Source organism: Lagopus leucura, unplaced genomic scaffold (genome assembly GCF_019238085.1).
Source record: "Lagopus leucura isolate 7727_CA_CO unplaced genomic scaffold, USGS_WTPT01 Super-Scaffold_100004, whole genome shotgun sequence".
NCBI lineage: Eukaryota > Metazoa > Chordata > Aves > Galliformes > Phasianidae > Lagopus > Lagopus leucura.
This window is the reverse complement of record NW_024962264.1, coordinates 16,335,578-16,358,918: the sequence shown is the minus strand read 5'-3', so window position 1 is coordinate 16,358,918 and position 23,341 is coordinate 16,335,578. Positions and strand designations below refer to the sequence as shown.

Genomic DNA, 23,341 nt, shown 5'->3' with positions numbered 1-23,341 from the left:
TTTCGCTATAATTTCAACCTTCTTTGACTGTTCTGTGATTAAAGACAAGAGCAAATGTAATGTAAATGTAACCAATCCTGCTGCATTAGACATACTGTACAATAGAAAATAAAAAAAGAAAGAGTTTATGGAAAACAGAAACAGCAAGACTTTCAGAATTCTTTTTTATCCCTGTGCCTCAGAAGGATCAATGGTAACTGATCTTACTCAATACCTCAATGTGTTTGCATATAATATGTATACACAGACAGATAGATATATCTATGTTTTTTTTGTTGTTGTTTGTTTTTGTTTTAAAACAGATACTCTCAGTAGAATTCTGCATTCTTTGAGTCCATTCTCCCATGTCAGTAGGAACTCCACCAGAATTTTGGCCATGTTTTCTTGTTTATTGGAGTTATTCCGTATTGGTAACTATGCATTTGTACTAAGAACTTCTCTGGATAAAGTCTTCCTCTCTTACTTCCCAGAGTACCAACAAAGCTTTGACCCGAAGGATTTCATCTCAGTACATTGCTACCACTGCAGGCCCTCACCACCACCAGTCTTCCTTGGACCTTCTGTAGCGCACAAATAAAGGTAAAAACAACATTTCATATTCTTTTTAAGTACCTTCTGTACTATGTGCTCTTCTGCCCCAGCATCTGAACCCAGTACACTGGATACTTCTTCTAGAGACTACCTTCTTTCTTTAAATCTCTGAACACTTTGCATCTGTCAAGATTCAAATTATGAATGCATCAGAAAGCAAATCTGACAGTGAATATTAATATCTCAAATATATAATAAATTAAAGTATTTTAACCATTTCATATGTAAAAATAAATAGCACTCAGCTATTTGATGCTTTCATGAGATACAATGAAATGTTAAATTTCATTTCCTAATCTATTTAAAATCCTCACGTGGAATTGTCTTCTATGGCTCCACAAGCTCATGAGTCTGCACTCAACATGGAGGAGAATGTATTTGGGCCACAATTTGGTGAGAATCTTACTTATATTTGAAGATGACAAATGTCATTATCTTATGAATATATCTGCTCATTCCAAAACTTAAACAGGCTTCACAACACACCTACAGTACTTTCAGTTAGGATAGCAGTTAGCTTTTGAAAATGCATGCAATATAACAAAGGAACTTATTTAAGTACTCTGTCATGTCTCAGGATCTTGAATCAAGACAATTCTCAGTAGCCAATAGCGCAGTGTTTATACTGCCACATACATGTTTATCATTTGCGAAGAAAAGTACACTGTTTTATTTTTTTATTAACTGAACTGAAGCTGACTGGCAATTACCATCTGCTCAGATACTAGGACTCACACCCACAGAATTTCTTTCAATTGTTTTTGATGGAATAAGGAACTGACCTTCAAGAAAGAATAAAGATGAGAAAGATCACAGCAAGTTTTGAAGAAAAACAATTCCATACAAAATAGAAATTTGTCTCACCTTACTAATTAATAGTCTAATGCTGACTATAATCATGAGCCACTTGGAAGAAAGAGGTACGAGGGGTTTTTTTTGCACTAGATTTAATTTAGGTACAGTGATAAAGGCAGAACAACATGCACGACAAATTCATACTATTGCAGAATGAGTCAAAAAAAATGACAGCACCAATTGTTGAAAAACTGAAACATGATTCCCAGAGGTACTCTTTCCTTCATATCTGTGGAAAATCCCTTCATTTTCCACAATGCACTTCACACACAACCATCTGTGACTTCCCAAAACTGCAACTAAGTATGCCACCTTGACAAATCAAACAAGAAGTGCAATGATAACAACCTTTAATGCTAACCGTGCAGATCACCATGCTGTGGATTAATTGGTTCTACTTACTGGAAAACAAAACAAAACACAAACTCACACAATAAAACAAAACAAAAACAAAAGGTATTGAGAAAGTGAGAAAGCTGATTTGAATTTTCATTTATAATCAAAGAAAAAAAAAGATTGCGGGGAAGAAAACTGCAGTCAATAAACATGTTTAAACCTGGACAGTTCAAATGCATTGCTTATTTGTGCAATGCATTTGTTTTTTGTGTGCCTTTATTGTGCCTTGGTGTTTTGCAGTGCACTGACCTTTAGCATATGCTGCAAGATCCCCTAAAATTCTGCTGTCAAAGACCACTGTACTGCTATCAAGTGCCTAAAACAATCCGGCAAAAGGCATCTATCATATTTACTGAGTTAGGTAGCAAATTTTACCCAAGGAATGAAGGTAAAATTGTTATTTAATATAGCCCAAACTGAAGTAACAGATAAACTGTATTTTTAAATAGTCTCGCCTCCCTCCAGTGTGTACATACATACTTACCTTTTTTTGGAAACTGAGGAAAAGTAGCATATGAGCGTGATTCTTGATTTTTACTGTCAAGACGATTAACAATTATCAGATAATTGTTCTTTCAATATCAGTTAGCACCTTCTCTCTCCTCAGTGCTATCAGTTCAGTCATTTATTTATTGTTATTGCTAAACAAACAAAAAAACCAGCACCAACTGAAAACTGGGATAAACTTTTCGATATGAAGCAGTGCAGATATGTAATTATCCCAGTAAGTCAATGTTGAAACAGCATGTGTCAGACAACCACAAGAACGAGCTATCAAATATCAGGAGTACAAGAGAATAACAGCACACTTAACAAAATATAAATTTTACAGAAGTACACATGTGTACATACATACACGAGAGTGACCACATTCGCAGTAATTGTCACAGATCAAGAAATAATTATTTTATTAAGATTTAGTGAAAGAAGTGCTAGATGCTAGAAATGCCTCTTTCTTAGGCATTCTTGAAAACAAAATTTTAATTTAAACATCCTGGGATTTTACCAGGCAGACTGCATGTTAGTCTGTCATATTTCCGTGTACATTGCAGCTCCCCAAGCTATAAACATTTGTTAGCAATCTGTAAAGCCTTCCACAATAACATTCAGTTGTAACTGTCTTCTGGCAACTGAGATCTGTGACCTCTGACTACCAGGCAGCTTTGCTGACACACAGTCATGACTGGAGCTCTGCTTCTCAGCAAGCTCCAGCATGCTGCTCCCAGATAGTTTGACACTAAAGCTATCTGCAGAAGTGATTTTTTTTTTTTTTTTCCACTTTTTGCTTTTAATTTTCTTTCAAGTACAAAGAATGCTTTTCACTTTAACTTATCTTGAAAATAGATGGCAGACATTTGGCCAACCACATTACAGAAATTTGGTAATTTTGAAATAATGTTCAAAGAGATTGCATAACTAAGTAACACCCAATAGAGGATATAGTTTCGTATGCTGAGTGTGATGAGTGGAAATTACTAGCAACAGGAGCACACCTGGGAAGATAAGACACGCAGAAGGTTAAGAATTGTCCAGGAGAGTGCAAAGTGGGTGTTTTGGAGTGACATCTATGTAGTAGCTAGATAATGTAGGAAAACAAATTTAAGTCGAAAAGTCATGGAGGAGAAGACAACTCAGTAGCAAAATACTCAAGGATATTATACTGGACTTCAGCTAGAAGGAGATGATCTAACATTTTCAATGAAGGAAAACTGAATGCATGGAAACAAAAATACGACAAGACTGTAACCAAGATGAAATGCTGAGCTTTTGGGATCCTAAATGTTTATCCTGGGGGAAAAATTCAAACTATGTCAGTCTATAGGCATCTTCTGTCTAGAATCAAGTACTAACAAAAAAACCCCCAAACATTGGCAAAGAGAAGGTATTCAGAGATCGTGTGACTTCTTATTTAAAATCTTTTGTACTGCAAAGAGAAGGATTGCATCTGTGATATGTACCAGAAACTGCTATTATGCAGATAATAGAATTCAAGTCACTATCCTTAGAGCCTTTAGATATAGTTTCTCTATGAAGATCAGTGTGACACCAAGCTGTCACCAGATATACTGCACAGAACAACAAATTCTGCAGTACAGACACTAGGTTTTTTATAAAGCAATGGCTGATTTTTTTTTCCTTAAAATATCCTGTTGATATGCACTGCTGTTGCAATGTGCTGCTCAGAAATTCACAAACATGTTTTTTGAGTGTCTTTAAAAATGTGTAAATTAAGGGCAAACATTACTGAATGCTGTGCTTCTCATTAAGCTAATCTGTAGGATTACCAGCCATTGATTATTTCAAAGGGACTCTGAAGTGACTTCTGACTGAAGTTGGACTCAGAGAAGATAGAAACAGAACATTATGAAAACAAGTTAAGGAGGGCACTAAAAATAAGAAAATGAAAGTAAAAAAAAAAACATTTTCAGAGCGATAAAATTATGTTTGCACTGTATGTGGGATTAAAGATGAAACTGCTTTAATAACAAGTTTTTAGTGAAAAATCTCATACTCATTTAAGGTTTTTATATTCAAATTTTCAACTCAATTAAAAAATTGAGCTCAAAGGTTTAACTGAAAGTCTCTGATGAGATTGTATTAAAAGACAGCAAATGAATTCAGCAGCTCCAAGGCAGTGTTATGTTGTAAACTCATGGATGTACGTGAAATTTTCAGCAGTAAACAGTTGCTGTTTTGTAATGGTGCTTAGTGGTACCACTTTCAGGTCCCAGCGTCATTCCAAACTAACAGAAAGTAATTTCACCTGTTACATTTTTCATATATTTCTGCAAAATATTTAATCTGTTCGCCTTGTTTAGCTATATTAGAAGATGGGAGTTAAATGCTGCTTTCACTTCTGTTCAACTTTTTGCATGATTCAAGTGGATACTTGAACACCTAATAGAAAAACTGAGGAGTAAACTGAGCCAGGACAGACGAAGATGGGTTCCCTCATTAACAGCATTCTCATAATTAAAGCTCTGATACCTTCTAACTGAATCCATGTTAGTCTTTCTCCAAATGAAAGATAAACAGTTAGGAAAACAACATCAGGAGTACTGTAACTTGAGTTTGACAACATGAAGGAAACGTCACCCAAGATGGTAGTTAAAGGGATTGCTGTGCAGAGGAAATAGCTCATGACTGAGGAGAAAGAGATTTCTGGAACATTAGAAACAAAGAGCCATGGATTGGCCTGAGGGAACTGAGAGGTAGATGTTCCCTAGAAAGATGGAAGTCTGTAATGCAGACAAAGAATTGTCCAATTGCTTGGAAGGTCTTATCATAGTCTTCCTAAATGCTTCACCTTTCTTTGCTCTCTCATCCAGAAATGTATTCATCTTTTCAATGAACAGATTCAAGTATATATAGAGATGAGTTCCTCCAGATTTTTAGTACCTCTACTCTACAGAAAGCTACAATTGCTTCTTAATTCCCAACCACAGAACTCCTGGAACACATAACAGATATAAAAAACTTTAAATGTGAATTCAAAATATTCACTGCTTACCATTAAAAGCAAATAAAAAGAGAGCCAATTCCGAAAAAGGAAAACAAATAGTAAATTAGTGTGAGGTTGTTGTGTGTGTATCACCCAGAAAAGTGAAGGTCATACCCTGCACTAGGGACACGGTGCTGGACAAAGATTTCTGCAGACAGGTGAGGGAGTTAAAAAGAGCAGATGACTTAGTTGGTGATAAAGAAGGTGTGCAAGCATCTTCTGGGCTCATAACACTAATGCACCAGACTACTTCTGAAGAAAATTAACATGACATAATAAAACATCTGCTTAATGTGAAGACTAAATGCGGTCTTTTTCCATTTAGAACAAAAACATTACAAGTGAGGTGAAAGAGCAGGCAAACCTGTGCATGATATGCAAATTACCAATTTGCTAAACACATTTTATCACCAGGCAGAAAAAAAAAAAAAACAATGAACTCTGCAAAATTTGTGGAGATAGCCATACGTCTAACTGTAATGGTCACATTCACAACAATTTAAGACATCCACTATGAAAAAGGCCTTTCAAAGGAAAAGAACACTGAAAATATAATATAGATCTGTTTTCTTCTAAGAAATAAATAGGTCATTAAGTAATTAAACATGGAAACCAGCAGACACTGATTTAACTGTGGATTTCTATAAGCTATTATGTGATAATTTCATTCTGGAACTGAAAGCAGCATTTCAGGAAGAACAAAAAATATATTTGCAGGCTATTTAATAGAAAAGGTTCCATTCATTTACAGATTGAACTCATCTCCTGTGCTAGTAAAAAACGAGCATGAGCACAATGAGCATAGAAACACAGAATCATAGAGTCATTAAGGCGGGAAGGGAACTCTAAAATCTTCAATAGTCCAATAGTCTACCTAGTACCAATATCACTCACTAAACCAATTCCAAAATACAACATTTCCATGTTTCTTAAATAACTCCAGGAATGGTGGTTAAGCAGGACCTGCCTTTCATGAACTCATGCTGGCTCAGCCTGATCACCCGGTTGCCCCACATGATCTCACTCAAGATGATCTGTTCTTCCCTGGTACCTTCCCTGGTACCTAGGTCAGGCTGACAGTCCTGTAGTACTTCAGATCCTCCTATCCAAAAGACAGCCCTTCTTTTAGATGGGAGTCATACTAGTTAGCCTCCCATCCCCTGGGACTTATACAGCACCCCATCTGCCCCACACATCTGTGACAGTCTAGACAGAGTAGGTCTCTAACCATCTCCACTTCAATCACGGCAGATTTATTCTGCTCCCCATCCCTGACTTCTAGATCAGAGGGTACAGTACCCTTAAGGTAACTGATCTAACAGCAAAGACAGATGTAAAGAAGGTACAGAGAACTTCAGCCTTTTCCTTACCCTCAGTGATCACATTGCCCTCCGCATCCAGTAAAGGATGGAGATTTTCATTAGACCTCCTGTTACATACATGTAAAAAAAAAATTTTTTTGTTGTCTTTTACTACAGTGGCCAGGTTGAATTCAAGCTGAGCTTTTACCTTTCTAATTTTGCCCTTGCATGTTCTAGCAACTTCTTTGTACTTCCTCTAAGATGCCCATCTCTTCTTTCAAAGGAGGAATTCCCTCTTCATCCACACTGGTCTTCTTCCCCTCCAGCTCATCTTAAGGCACTCAGGGACAGCCTGCTCCTGCTCCTTTTTGAGGAGTGTCCAGCCTTACTGGGCCCCTTTACCCATCAGGACAGAATCCAAAGGGATTCACTCTGCCAGCGTCCTGAATAGTTCACAGTCACAATCCGCTCATCAGAATTCCAAAATAACCGTTTTTGCTTCTTCCCCCCTTGCCATAAAAATTAGTAGGATTTACCATTCATTCTATCCAGGAAAACACTTAAGCAGCATTCTTAATTTTAAGCATTTTAGCAGCTGTCTGTGATTTGAGGGAAACAATATATGTGCTTAAGACTACAGCAGTAATAATACTGGATGCATTGGAGACTTATGTACATTTTTTCTTAACAGAAAACAAATAAAGCATGTTCTTCTTCAAACTACATGTACTGGTTTTATCTATCTATCTATTTATTTATTTTGTAGCCTACTTATTGAAAAAAATCTGAAGAAAAAAAACAGAATAAAAAAATGCAGGTTGCCTAAGAATTATCACTGTGGTAGACCACTCATTTCAGGGACAATGTTCAGCTCTCCCCTAAATTAATCTTCTGCAAGTGACAGCTCATAAAAAAGGCAAAGTCCTTTGATTCCTCTGTAATGTAGGAAAATAAATCTGCAACCCCCTCTCCTTCAAACTGATAATTCATTAAGCTGTTTGTATGAATTGACATATGATTTAATCTCATAAGTTACCTGAAAAATGAAACTGAATCAAAAGCATTAAAACTATCTGTTAACATTTACTCCTATAACAAACCATTTACTTATGTCAGAACATTTTGCCTATGGGCTTTCTGTATATTTATTGGTCTGCATGATGTAAATGCTCTTATGAAAGAACATTTTCATGTCCTATCCACAAGGGGAAAATATATTGTAGAAATGTTCATGTCTAATGATTGCAGTAGGGGTACTGTTATTATGGCCTTGGTTCCCAAGCATCCCCCTGGCATTTTTAGAAGCTGCTATTGCTAGTAACCAAAACTCTCACGCATTACTGGAAAGAAGCTATATGAAGGCAAGGTATCTTTTTAATGCTAATAATAAAGGAAAACAAAGCTCAAAGGAAACAGCAAAAAAATAAGAATCCAATCCCCATTAACAGTCAATTTTTGTTATAAAGACAGTGGAAGTCTCCAAAAACAATGGGATCCCTAGTTCAAAGAGCTATTTTTATGAATGTTTAATTAAAAACTGTCTAATGTGCTTTGAACGTAGCTTTGGCTTACTTCAACTTCAGCAGAATAACATTAACTCATGGCATAACCTTCTCATAAAAGATTAATAATGGATTTCACCACATCTGTTGGAGTTATAGTTCTCGTGCAGAGATACAGCAATTTCAGACCAAAGCACTTTCTACTGTGATCTTGTCACCTTTCAAAGTCTAGGACCACTAATGCAAAAGCAGGGAGGAGAATCAAAAACTGTTCTCCACTGTTGAAATGCTCATCACCACATGCAGAAATGCCTTATGTAATTTCTGTTTAGCACCCCTACTAACTTTTGTTTGAGCCATGGCTAGCATGTTTATATTCTAATGAAGTTCTGGCAGACACCCTTGTTTCCTTGCTAAATACCATCTTTCTCATTATTTAAAAGGGTATCAAATAAATAAATGGTAGAATAACAAAAGTCTATTATACCTGATTTTTCAATTAATAACATTTGGGGTAAGGCAGAACAAGTATTTGCAGCCAAATAAAATTATTCGTTGTGTTATAATTGAGGCACATGCCTGGTGGAACAGCTCCGCTGATCAGAACCATTGGAACAAACTTGCTCTTTCTTTAGTGTTTTGGAAACAAGCTAACATTTTACTTTTTTACTGCATTTTTCAAAGAGTCACTAGAAAATACTAAACTGCAGAATAACAACTATCATGCTTAGTGTATCATATATTTCCTTTTGTAATGCATTGACATGCCCACATGAATATATGGCTTCATTTTTCCTTATTTTGTAACAAAGATGCAGGAAAGAAGGAGATAAAGTTATTAGTTAACATACAAAACATTTAAACTATAAAACTGTCATAATTCATAAATGTAAATTCAGTCCTTCATATATTCTTACATTGCCCCACAATCCAGCTTTTCTGAGTTTGTCAAATCACACTTCAGTCCTTAAAATTATTCTAGAACAATATCTTCTCATAACAGTGACATTTAGCCGTAACAGTAAAGCTGAACAGTAAACTGATCATTAAGTTGTTGTCACGTCCTACTCTTCGCCCTCACTTCTTCAAAGCTGGAATTATGAAAATCTAGTACCTGCACTGTGTTAAAACTGTGCCAGTTGCAGACTGAAGAAGAAAGCTGCCATGAACAGTTCTGTCTCTGTAAATGTACTCTCATGCCTACATTACATTAATGTAAATATTGAGTTGCTAATGTTTTATTTAACGAGCTATGGATTCAAAGTAGATACTTCTATTTATGAGGTACACATTGATTATGTTTGCTCTCAAGGAAGAGTTCCTTTTCACGCTGGAACCATACTTTCTGCAAGTTATAGTCTTTCCTCCGAAATCATTCAGAGCACTGGTGAAGAGTTAAATCTCTGGGATGTTTCTTGCAACTGTGTAACTTCATCTCCATGAAAAGTATTCTTAACCTAAAGCAATAAAAAAGTCGAGTACTGTTGATTTCTGCTAATACTACTTATACCACATTCACTCGTTGACCATTTCATCTTCTACTGAACTTAAATTTCATTTTGTTGATAGTGAAGTATAGTCGGTTGCAACTTCAGTTTTAAAATCGCATTACTATGTGGCAATAAAAATTATCTGAAAAGATAAATCTTGCCACGTTTCTATTATTTGGGTAAACATTAGAAATCAAAAATCTTCATTTGGAAAATGCAGGCAGAAGAAGCTGACTCGGTAGTCTACAAGTCACTACATTATCTTGGAGTACAAAAATTATTCTTAACTCCCTGCTGCTTCCCAAGTATTGAATAATGTGCTAGTTGAATTATATTTTCAAAGTGCTTGATCAATGACTCCATATGCAGAAAGTCTTAATGAAATCTTCCTTTGCTCCATCTAGGTGAAGGCATTTGTGTTTCAGCTAAGTGGAACTTACATTACAGAGAGAGCAAGGAAAAAGCTGCAGCACTACTTGGCATCATGCTCTCATTCATCAGAAGACATGCATTCTCATGAGTGATTCTTGAAGCTCGACTCTGGGGTCCCCTCAATCAGTGCATATCTGCACTTTTTAATGAAAACACATCAACTTCCAGCTGCAAGTCCACTCAAAGCATGCAAACGGAAAAAGTCTTCATCTGCTGATGGCAAGAATCCTAATTACTGTGTATAACAGGATATTTTTTATTGACTCAGAAAAGTTAACAGAGTACATTCATTGTCCTTTGTAAAAGCAGATCAAGATCTTTATTAGAAAAGAAGATCCTATTTTATGCCTTGACACCCTTAATTCTCGTTTCTACAGCACTATAGGCTTCAGTGGTATAAGCTAGAGCTAAGTATAATTAAGGATATTAAATGTGGTTCACCTTCATTATATGTTGGATATGTTCTAGCTATACACTTTATCAGTTCCTCTACTTCGAAAAAAGCTATAAAATTTTACAGTGTCATTTTGATCAGTTTTGAACTTAAGAAATGATAGTAAATGTTCCACTTTTCTTAGTTGAACAAAACCAGAAAAGGAATCAGGAAGAAGATAATAGATCCATCTAACAGTCAGTATTCCACACCTATAGACTTCTCTCCTATGTGCACTGTGTCTGATCATCTCATTTAAGCTTCAGTGAATTCTTCCCACTTAACAACTTGCAATTTCTCCTTTTCACAGTAAAAGGAGGAGTGCTTTATAAGTTAAACTGATAACCTTTACTTAAAGACACTTTCCTCTTGACAAATAACATAAATGTACTATGTTCCACAAGAGTTGGATCCACGTGTCAGGAAAAAACCCTGCATCTTTAAGCTTCATGATGCCAACATACAATTACTGAAAGCTTAAATGACTTTTTAACACTGGTTTTACACATCTATGAAAATAAAAAAAAAAAAAAAAAAAATCTTGCTCCTATTATTAAACTTCTCTCTTCCTTCTTCCTTTTCCTTGCACATGTATACTGTTTTAGTTTTTAAGAATTCCACATTTCAAACCCCAAGTACAGATAATTTTGCTTTTTCAGGAACTTCACCTTCACACATTTGAATCAGACATTTTTTATGACTGCAAGATCCTCCGCTAATTCTTGTAAACTGATGTTTTCTGCCTACTGCATCCTCCAAGCAAATATTTTCTGTTTTGAGACATTTGAATGAACATGAATGCAATGCATAGAACTGTGCCAAACAACATTTTAGGAGATAATGCCATAACAGAGATATTATTGATAAAAAAAAGGAATAAAACTACAATCTTGCAATGACTTTGTGAAAAACAGCAATATATGACTAACATCTAAACAAAGCTGTTCTGGTGATATCTGTACCAATTTTGCATTGAATTCAATAGAACATTCATTCACATCAATGGACACTAGATTAAGACTCAAAATGCACCTCTAGGCAATCTAATCCTTTTTTTAAACAGCAATTCATTAAAATAAAAACTGACATACGATATGCACTAAGAGGGTGCTTAAGTATTCAAAGTTACAATTCAATAGCATTTCTCAAAAAAAAAATATATATATATATATATTATATATATACACACACACACACTCAAATCTCAAAAAAAAAAAAAAAGAATCTATGGGTAAAAACCTCCTGAAAAGGGCACATCTGTATTTCCTGTTGTACGACCAGATAACCAAGCTGAATACAGAATGAATACAGAAGAAAATCAGATCTGTTCAGCAGCCTGTTTGCTACATGACACTGCCATTTGAATGTTGTACAAAGAGCAAAATAACTAGATATCCAGACTTTCTGAACTTGAAGTATCAGCAATGGAGATGAGAATGGCTGGAGAAGAAGAGGTAGATGAGTACATGTCCTTCACATATGTGTATGCACAGCAGTGAATCACACTGCAGCTTCTGTTTTATTAGTCCAGGATAACTGAGTTCACAGCTTAGAAAGCAAGCAGCTTTCTCTGTGCCCATTCCCAATATTGCTCAGTCCTACTCATGTTGAAGCTCTTCTACTATCTGTTTAAGTTTTTCTAGCAACAGATAATTTTGCAACCCAAGTGACAAGCAAATATGCTTCTGCACAAAAGCTGGATGAAATAATTCAAATGACTGAAAAAACAAAACCACAAAAAAATTGTAAGTACAGAATCAGTACAGAGAAGGCCACGTAGTGAGCATATTTTGTAAATATTCAGTCAACACTTTTTCCATTCAAAAAGCACATTAGGACAGCATGCGCTTCAGACGGCCTCGTGTGAGTTTCTTACACATGGCTAAATTTACACCTCAGGAAAAAACAGCAAAAAGCATTAAAAATTAAATGTTCTAATGAGGTAAAATATTATTTCCCTAGCTGCAGTGTCATTTTATTTCTGAATTTCCAATTTTATCTCTATCTCAAAGTACAACGTAAGAGAAACTATCCATCAAGAATTTGGCATTTGTTTATCTTTTGATACTCAGGGCCAATATCTAAAGCTTATACTGACTACCAACATCCTCTCTCCTGTAAACATCAATGGCAAATCTGGTCTAAACATTTTATTTCTAGGGGGATCTTCTGTTAACTGCTAAATGATTGAGACTGGAATAATTACATTTTTGAAAATTTGTTGCATGATAACCTTACAGAAAGTCCAATAATCATAATTTGCCTCAAGAAAGACTCTGAGAAAAACCTGAAATTAAAAATGCACGAGTTGGTTAAGTGAAAAATTGCCTAAATATTATGAAAGGCAAAATTAGGAAAAAGAAATACATATTCTAAAAAAAGCAGAACCTCTAAACATAAGACACTACCAAAGATCCCAAAAAAACATTTGTGTGAAGATGATGATAAAATATGTCACTCATTCTTTTATTACACAATAATAAAACAGACACGGCATAATAATTACCATTTCTGATGACTGTTTAAGCTGCTTTTACTCTGTGCAAACTGCATTTGAAAAATTCTAGTGGCAAGAACATGCTATCCAAGAAATTTAACTAAGTGTTTCTTCCTTGTACAATGATCATCTCAAACAGTAACGATGGACTTTGTTGGTGTTGTTCACTATTGCTTTCTCATGAGTTTGACACCATCCATGAACAAAAACTGTAATATGAAACTAAAGAAAAGAGAGCATAAGTAGCAGATAACTCTCTCAACCACCCAATGCTTTCCCTTTTCAGTAAAAATGCTATTCCGTAACATGGAGAATATCTCTTAGGCCAGATGGGTAGTCGAAAGACAGAAATTTGCCAGAAGATTTCTGATTATAATAATCATGTCAGCCTGCTTCATCAGTTACTTTCCTAATCCTTCCTCATCAAGACATTCCCATTGCTTCTGGAAGATATATTTCTTAATTTCAGATGGGTTCACAATACACATTCTATCATGGTATTCTGGATACACTTAGGTTAGCTTTCACTTACCCTCCAAGCTTCCTCTCTACACTTATAAAGTAAACTTATAAGATGTTCTTCCTCTTTTTTTTTTTTTTTTCTTTTCCCTAAAGGAGAGCATCTCAGGGATAAAAATCTTAAATAAAAGTCCAAAGTAGTCATGCCGCATCATTCAAACCCACTGCTAAAAGAAAAGTAGTACTTCCAACACTAGCAAAAAAAAAACAAAAAAAGCTATTAAAGAGATGCATCAGGAACACCCCTGGAAAATAGAGATTTCTACATTATTTTATGATAGAATCAAAGTGACAAATCCCCTGTCATATCTCCAACACTTGCTATTATCCATTCATTCCTTAAAATTTGGTAGCTCTCTGCTCTCTAAGAAGAAACTTAAGATTCTCTTGTAAGTGACCCCATGTTCTGCCTTAGGACACATCATCCCTACAGGACATCACCACAGATTAAATCCATTAAATCTGTTCAGCACCACCTGTCCTTTTCTTTCCTGTTAACACCTAGAAGAAGAGTGATCTATTCAACCAATGGAGGAACAGTACATTAACAACTAGGAAAAAGGTTACAGGAATAATGATGGCTACTGCAACTGACTACAGGTTTTATTTATCTGGGAATGCAAGCAAAGATTTTAGCTAGAAGAACTGCTGTAATATAATGTTTTGGGTACATTAGCAAAGTCTACATATCCAGACAAACTACTTCTATTTTCTAAAGCACAGAAGATGTACTTCTGTAAACCAAAATGTACTGCAGAGCTTAGCAACCAAATAGCAAGATGAAAAAAAAAAAAAAAAAAAAAAGAGTAGTTGGTGTGGCATGTACATAGTGCTGATAAAAAAAGAGGAATTTAAGCCTTCTCCAAAGGCCCTCTAAGCTGACAGGAGACGAACTAAAACTTCAGCATGAGCTTTTGGTCTCCCAGCTGTCCCTAAAAGAAATGGAAAAGTTGCTGTGACAGAGCATTGAAAAGCAAGTTCTACAAAACAGAAATCTGTGTGGGGGAAACTACTTTTGTATAAGTGTCTGCTTGAAGCTTTTTTTTTAGCTACGTTCAGTTATTTCTGTCTTTGTTTCTGCATTCACACCAGCTACAGTGAAGTATTTACTGCAGCTTCAAACACTGCTGATAACATGACTATCTTTTAAAATTAATGAAAATGTTGCTGCTAAAAAATGTACTTTCTATAATTATTTGCAACTGTTAGCAATAATTGCTTTTATGCTTAATTGAAGATGCACATCTGACACGTTTTCCAGGGAAAATGTGAATTAAAGTTTCATACAAATACAGCTATTATGGAAAGTTGGCTTTGTTTTTTCTAATTTCTTTTATAATCTGAGACTAATCTCTTCATTACATTTTTACTAATGGCTTCAAAATAACAAGATTGTCAGAAAAACATTAAGTTACCTAGCTATCATATTTTTCTTTATTTTCAAGATAATTGAATGATTTATATATCTGATCTGAAGATTGTTCTCATATAGACATTTTGGATATAATTTGGTCAGTTATGAACAGAGTTGTTTCTCCAAAATTGTATTCACAAAGAATTTTATTTTTTCATTTCATGTAAGTTTTTGTTTTTGTTTTTTTTTTTTTTTGGAAGTTGAGCTTCTTCAAATGTAAATCAAAAATTCTTATCCATCCTCTGCAACACAATAGCATGGAAAATTACAAAATTAAACTGTTGACAAGCAAGGACTAGTGCTTGATTATCATCACTTCATTTCTAAATAAAAGATTTGCTGAAAATGAAAAAACACATATGTCTATTTTAAATAGTAATAGGTAAAACATAGGAAGATAACCTATTTAATAATGTTTTGTGAAATGCATGTAAAATCAACCCAAAACCACAAGGTTTTTTTGAAAATCAATTTCTTGTTAGCATTTTTCTCTAAATCCTTAATATTTGACAGAAAAACAGAAAAAAAAGTATAAATATATTCCACTATTTTTTAACTTCAGAAGCTTTACTCAATCTTGAATACTTTTTAAAACCAACTTCACAGTACTGCAATCCTTACTCAGAAGCATTGGAATGTTTTCAATATTTTTAGTCCAGATGTTATTTTAAATACATACATTTATTCCTAGCAGTACTTGCCAACCAATGATCAAGAAATGCTTCCCTTTCTCAGAAATATGTCCCTTCAGGTATTATTTTACCAACCCAGATGCAAGACAAACAAATGTTCAGCTCTGCCTTCCAGCTGCATACAAATTCCTACTGGTCAGTTTTTTGTTACATGAATGAGACAGGTAGGTGATAGATACAAAGAATAACTCAGATGAACAATTCTCTTTTGTGGAAAGCTAGATTAATTGCAACTTAGCAAAGTTATTATGCCTATAACGAAAGTAGGGCTATTAAAGTTGACTGAGTGGTACTATATGTGCAAATATTGCTTTCAAGTGATGTAAAATATGCATGCCAAATTCATTTACTAGAAATGATGACTGACTGCAAACTGATAATTCTTCAAACCTGTCATTTATGGACTATCTTTCTTTACTCAGACCAAACTCCAAAAGATTTGCTGCACAACAGCCTATACACAATGACACTTAAACACACTGAATTTCAATGTATCACCTCTGATGCAAGTTAAGCTGAAAACTTTACATATACAGTACAGCACTTTCACTGTCCACTTAGAGAAAACAAAACAGCACCTACTTGTTGCATCTACTACCACAACACCTAGCTTAGCATTCTCTCTCTCTCAAAAAACAAGCAAAATAAATTTCCTTTAATGTATTGTGTTCATATGAGCCATTCAAGTGTAATGGCTTAGGCTATCTACCTTGGTACCATCTGAAAAAAAATGTATGCTAAGGTTGGAAAATAGATTCAGTCTGTTTAATTGATTTAATGCTGCTCATGTAAAAATGTTGATTTTGTGAGTCAGAGCTGATTTTTTTTTTGCTCATTTTTGCTGCCTACATACTACTTAGGGTTAAAGGAAATGATGGGGAAACACTCAAAGGGCTTCATTAAAAAAAAAATTGAAGAATAATTTCAACAGAAAACGTGATTAAAATCCAGAAAGTTATTTAGACCTTTCCCTTCTTTTTCTAAGCATTTTTGCTTTCCTGCTTTTAAACTACAACAAAAAATGTTTCCTGTTATTTTTGCTATCCACAAGACCATGCTTCACTAAGAAAGGCTGGATGGAAACCCGAGGTATTTTTACTCTTAGTTATAAAAATTAATACTCACTGAATCTTAAAAATCACAACTGTAATTGTACAGTGTACAACACTGCATAATGCAATTTGCTACTAGAAAGAAGTGTGAAAATGGAAGAGATTGGGGATGACATTTTGTCATAGATACAGCACACTGCAAACAGTTTTTGATACCAGGAAAATTTTCAACTTGTTTTTTTTTTTTTTTAACTTTTTTTTTTTTTTTTTTTAAAATGTTGCATACCTTTGCAGGCACCAAAATAAGAACCTGCTTAGCATCTTCATTAGTGCCAAAGAAACAGATCTTAATCAATGGCAGCAGAATAATGTGGTATAAATGAAGCATTGAGTATTGCCATTATTTAAGAATGGCGGGCAGGATACAGAAAATTGTGTAAGAGAACAAAACAAAACATGAGGAAAAACATACTTTGGATTCTCTCAACCTCCTATCTGATTAACACACAAAAAACATTATTCTAAAACCACACGGAAACCTGTTTTAGGGACAAGTTGTTCTACTCAATTCGCACACAGCCATGTCCTTGAGTTAGGATGAAACACCTGCAAAATTCAGACAAAACAAACCAAGCTATTTTGAGTCTTGTTATACAATCTCCTCATATTCTATTGTTATATTCTATATGTTATATATTCTCCACATAGGGCTTAACAGTAACGTCTTCCATTTCTCCTCTATTCAAATAGAGTTGTCTAATAAATAGACAACTGTCCAACCCCTCCTGGCCTGTCTTCCCTGCTTATCTCTTCTGAAAAGCTTGTATGCCTCAATTGTCCTGCTCCAGTTGTGCATCCACCACCTCACTGTGACAACAATTAGGTCATGGTTTTCTAAGTACACCATGACTTCCAACTCCTGCTTATTTCTCATGTTGAGTGTGTTGCTGGAGAGAGAATTAGACAGGAGAAGGCACTTCCTATGAAGCTGAATAGAAGAAGTCGTGTGTTGTTTAATTTTACAGCAGCGGGAATGTTGGAGCACCATTCCACACAACATAGCTGAGACAGCTTTAACTTTTTTTTTTTGTTTTTAAAAAAATCAGTAACTGTTGGTATTGCTGAGCTGTGGACACCTATAGTGCATGGACTCTGATTCACTCAAGTCCAAGCATCCAAGTAGATGGATAATTACAGAATACATATCACAGAGAGAAATGTTTGAATAGAACCACAATGCTAAGTATTACATTTTCTGAGGGAAAAGTTGATGTTGGGTACTGACATGACACCTATTGTTATAGCCTAGAATGCTAAATTATATGGGTTCCTGCTCATGTTATTGCCTATATTTTTTGATTTTTCAAAGAAAAGTTAGCGTTTGAATTTCCATCTGTTCATGTGTTGATTTCCCAATTAAAAACTTAATTCCTTCAGTCTCTTTATCATATTACAATAAGAACTATCTGGAAGGTATTTGGTATTATATTCGAGAAAATGAGAATATACACTACAAAACTAACAAAGGCGAAAAAGTCTGATTTATCAAAGAGAACTCAGACATCCTTGATAAGGGAATAGGAGAGACGTGAAGACAGAAAATAACCAGCATAGATGGGAGCTGAATGTGTTTCAGATGGCAAGTTAGTTGAAGGGACAAACTGTTGGCCTTACGCTCAGCAGATAGAGCAACTGAACTGTGAAATGACAGCACTAATAAAATAGTATTTTAAAAGGTAGAAATGATAGTAGTGTAAAATTTAAGTTGTCCAGAGAAACAGAGCCTAGATTGCATCCATTTAAAGTAATAAGACAGGTAGAACAGCGTTCTAGACTATCTGCAATAGGACTGTAGCCAACATATATATCAAAATGCATGAGAACAGGAAGAGAAGTGACAGAATATAGGTGATTAAGGATAGAGAAAAGTCTCAGCAGCACAATTTTGATTAAAGAATAAGTGATATATTATTAAGGCTGGATGCAGTTAAAACCATACATTTACTCAAACAAAAACAAACAGAATGAGGCAGTAATGTAAGAACAAATGAAAAGGGGGAATTGAGAATGATGAACAGGATGTACAGATAGTAATGACATTGATTATAGGAGCTAAAAAGTAAATAATACACAGATGCAATGCCACCATTCTGTGACATTTTGCTGGAAAGATAGATTGACAAAAGGATTTAGAAATACTGGAACATATAAATGTAAACGAAGAAGGCTGAGTGAAAGATACACAAACAGAAATTAAATTACAATTTCAGCAGTAATGGAGATGATAGAACAGCCAATGAAATAAAAACAGCATAGAAAATAAAGAGATGTAAGTGATATCATAGTGAAAGATGAAGTCAAGCTGTTGAGAGGCTGCATGAATTCTAAAAGTCAAAGGTGATGTCTGTGAGAGATGTTTCTGACAAAGAAGTGCTCTATTTACTATTTTTATTACCATAAAAGAGCATTTGAAGCTGAGCAAATACTTCAGGTGCAGAATAAATACTTAATATTCTTTAATAATCAACTAAATAATTCAGTGTGCTAGTAACCAAGACTTGAAAGATGCACTGTAGAAGAGCAGAAGCCCAGAAATTCATGATGGAAATAGGAAAGCCTTATAAAGATGGTCCTGTCATTCATGGAACATTAAATGAGCTCTAGGAGAGACCCTGCATGTTCCCGCGGGTAAGAAAAACTGCAACATGATCAAGTAATGATTCAGTCTTCAGCTGAGCAAGCACACTGCATACAATTCCTTTCTCCCGGCAGTATGAAGGAAAGTTAGGGCCAGCCCAAAATCATGAAACGAGGATCACATCTGTCAGACATGGTCGAGTTCCTGAGCTCCTCCAAGCACACTATTTAACTGGAAGGAAAAAGTGTGATAGAATGGGCACAACTCATCTGAAATTAGAAACAGCTTCCTAGTGTGAAAGTCATATATGCAGTGAGGTCTGATTGCTCACATCAGAGTGCAACAGCAGAAAAAAAATATTAAAATTAAAGTCTACTTACAGACAAAATAAATATCAGCAAGAAATAAATATTAGAAATGGAGAAAAATAACAAGCCACAAAGCTCATTTGCTAATATGGGTTTTTATTCCTTACATGAATGACCTGAGAGATGACATTTTCTAAGCACCACAGAACTGAGAAAATCATTTTATAGATGCAACGTCTTTGTCAGCTACAGTGAGGCTACAAAGTAAAATGTATGCTTCTCTTTAACTGTCATAACAGGTAGAAGTCTCCTAAAAAAAGAGCTTATGGCAAACAGAGAATTACAAGTGCTACTATAAGAGAAAGAGACTTCTGTAAGAACAACAAAAGCCATCTTCAAAACAGAACATAGGTGATATTACAAAGGAGATCAACTTATTTCAGTCAGTTATAAATGAGCAAACACCCAAACATACGCATCCCTCATACCCTGAGGATTATTCCCAGCACATGCAAATGTCAGAGAACACTTGGTCCTATCTACAGAACTCTTCTGGAACAGTTAACTGAAAAGCTGCACTGAGTCTAGCTTGTTTTAACATATCCAACCTACTCTTAAATTAATTAGAAGAATTATTAGTTACATAGCCAGTATTTCTCTCCATCACAGTTTGACCAGCTCCCACTGATTAATATTATCATCACAAACATGGCAGTTAAAAGCTATGTTCCTATCTTTGAGACATGAAAAGCCAAGGGCTATCAAGACTCTTGAGACTATCCATCTCATCTGCTCCATAGCTTTCAAACCTCATTGTGATTCAGAATAATTTCAACTACAGCAACATTCACAAATTCATATTACTTTATAGATTAGAAAAAGAAAAAAAGTAACCAATAAAAAATAGCAAGCAGAAGAAAAGACTTCTGCCTATCCTTCAATCTCCTGTGAAAAGTTTGACTAGTATTAATCCATTTGCAATTAACTCCTAGTAATTACTAAAAGAAAAAAAAAACAAAAACACTAAACCCAATTTCAAGAATAAAGCCTCAGATAATATACTAAAAAAGAGACTCTGCCCCAGCAGCCTGGAATTCCAAAAGACCAAATAAGTTACATCTTTTATTTCTGCATTACTGTGCTAAATTTGTCCAAAGAAACAGGGCAATATAATGCTGTAACACAGTGAAAAGGAAAAGGCAGCAATGATGAAGAGCAGCAAGGTCCCAGGCTACAGCAAGTAAAATTTGCTCAAATGCAACAGCCGTGGGCTCAGAAACAAAAAAAAGAAGCTGCTCACCTTCAAAAGGCCTCAGATGCACAAGGATCTCTAGACAGATACCCCCACTTCCTCTGCCAACCATTAAATGAGGTCTGGGAAGGAGTGGATTCTGGCTCCACCCCTCCTGGTCACTCAGGTACTTTGCGCACACCTGAGCTCCCCTGGGTTGGCCCTGCCTTCCCACCAGGTGCTCAATCACTGGTTCAGGTCCTGACTTAGCATCTCCACTACAGGTTGATATCTCAATCAGTTAAGAATTTTAGACAGATTTCCTTCTCTGTCTGATAGAGTTGGTTTTCATCTTTCTAATTTTTGTTGTTAGGCAATAAAATGAAGTTCCATCCAAATAAAACGTTTTTATGTAATTATATTAACTTTAACTTTTAGACAGAAAAAGTTAAAAAAAAAAATCAATTTACTTTTAATGATAATGCCTTTTTTTTGATACTGTAATTCTAATCCAAGTGATGGCTCAATTAATATCTTCTCTTGATTGCAGCAAAACAAAAATAACCATTTTTTCTTTACGATTGAACATATTCAGAGGTTTTATTCTGTAGAAAATTTAATTTTATTCTCCCAGTCTGGAACAGAAACTAAAGTTCTGGTCCTGTTTGAAGCCAGAAGTTAGATTTGATTATATTTTTGGGTCCCTTCCAAATCAGGATATTGTATGATCCTACAAAAATGAATGCTAAAATACTTTTACTGAAAATATGTACTATGACAAACAAATCAGAAACATACACGCTTTTGTACAATACATACACACTTTGTACAACATTTTCCTCATTGTGTCTGCTATATTACTTCCACATCTACACATACAACTACTAGCTTCTTCATCTTTTGTACATACACTTCTCATTTCATCACTGTTTACAATAGCAATAATTGAATATAAAAAGCCTTTATAAATAAATCCCCATATACTCCTGAATATGCCACTCAAAAGTAATTTCATTTTTTCAAGAATATCATCAGCTTGAAGTAAGGTATCATTAATGGTTTACATTCTTTTTAAGTAAAAACAGCTTGATTATGTACTATTCATCATTCTCATGTGCACATGCCTTAGAGAAATGTATCATTCTCCAGGTTATCACCCTGTTTGCTCAAGAAAGGAGAAAGTACAGTGTATCAGAAATTATAAGTAAAGCTTGGGAAGAAGAAGAATTAAAATTATGCCAGACTACTACAATAAGTAAATAAATAAATAAGACAAAAGAAGCCTACTAATATTTGGGTGGAGGGAAGAAATGAGAGTGACAAGTAACAAACTCATCTTTATATACTGCAATTAATTTCACTCATAAAACTGTCAGTACACCATGGCACATAAAATTTGCACAGATATGATTTGGATGACTTTGTAGTGACTGCAGTCACTAAAAATATCACAAAAAATATGAACACTACGTATTGTAAAAGCATATATGAAGATTAAGGCCCAAGGTCACAGCTTATGACTGCACAGGAAGTACTGAATGTGCTATTGGCATAAAAGCTAGAATGAGTAAATATAGATCAACTTTGAGTCATGGCTGAAGAAACTGAAAGGGATACGGAGAAGAATCCCTAGAATCTCTTTTCTGGCTTAATGCAATTTATGCAGACCATCATATACATTATCGTATACATTATGCTACACAATCTACTCCTGTACCAGCTGACATCTTTATGCATATGAACTTGAAGCAGAGGACTACCAAACTAGGAGATATGTACACAAGGATGTTTTGCATGAATGAATGCATATAGTAAAGGCTTCTTTTCTTCCAGGAAGGAGGATATCTAAAATAAAAGAATAATTTCTTTTGACCTAGCTATGGAAAAAATGAACAAGAAAATGAAACGTTCTCAAATAAGTTAAAGCATTTCTGAAACATTTCCAAACTTTCTTTCGAATGCCGTACCACAAAAGCTGTCGAGATCCTGTCACTTTTCATTTTTACTAACTATTTAATCTTTTGTTTGGAAGCCTTAACTTCTCCAGTTCACCACATTTATTTCAAAACAAATCAAGAACTTAGCCATACACTCTCATAAACTAAGCATAAATAGCATGGAAAAATTTAAACACTGCATAAACTATTTATCTTTAAGGAAGCTTTGTTTATCTAAGAAACTTCAGCTATGAAGGTCCTTATCACAGCAATTTTTCAACTGGGGAAAAGGAAAAAGAAGTTGTTTAAATTTAAAACCAAACAAAACAGTCTTACATATCACTTCAGGAGAAGATAACTTTCAGGTACTTCTTTTGTTCAGCAAGAAGTATTTGTTCCAAGAATAGCAGACTGTCAAATAGCTCCAACCCAAGACAAAACAGATTTGAATCTCTGTATTAAAAAGAATGAACTCCCTTATCTGAGAAATGGCCTCCCTCATAGGTCTGCACAATTTTCTGAGATGAGTTTCATCATTTTCTCTTGCTGGC

The 23,341-nt window shown here is 34.9% G+C and overlaps 1 protein-coding gene across 1 annotated transcript in view; it reads right to left on the bottom strand.

Annotated features, from left to right (window-relative positions):
- LOC122180488 (serine-rich coiled-coil domain-containing protein 1-like) overlaps positions 1–20,953 on the bottom strand; it is a 53,359-nt gene extending 32,406 nt beyond the window's left edge. The window contains exon 1 of the transcript XR_006179105.1: positions 20,923–20,953. The gene's annotated coding sequence lies outside the window, so the exon portion shown is untranslated. The remainder of the gene's footprint in view (positions 1–20,922) is intronic.
- Between the last annotated feature and the right edge of the window lie 2,388 nt (positions 20,954–23,341).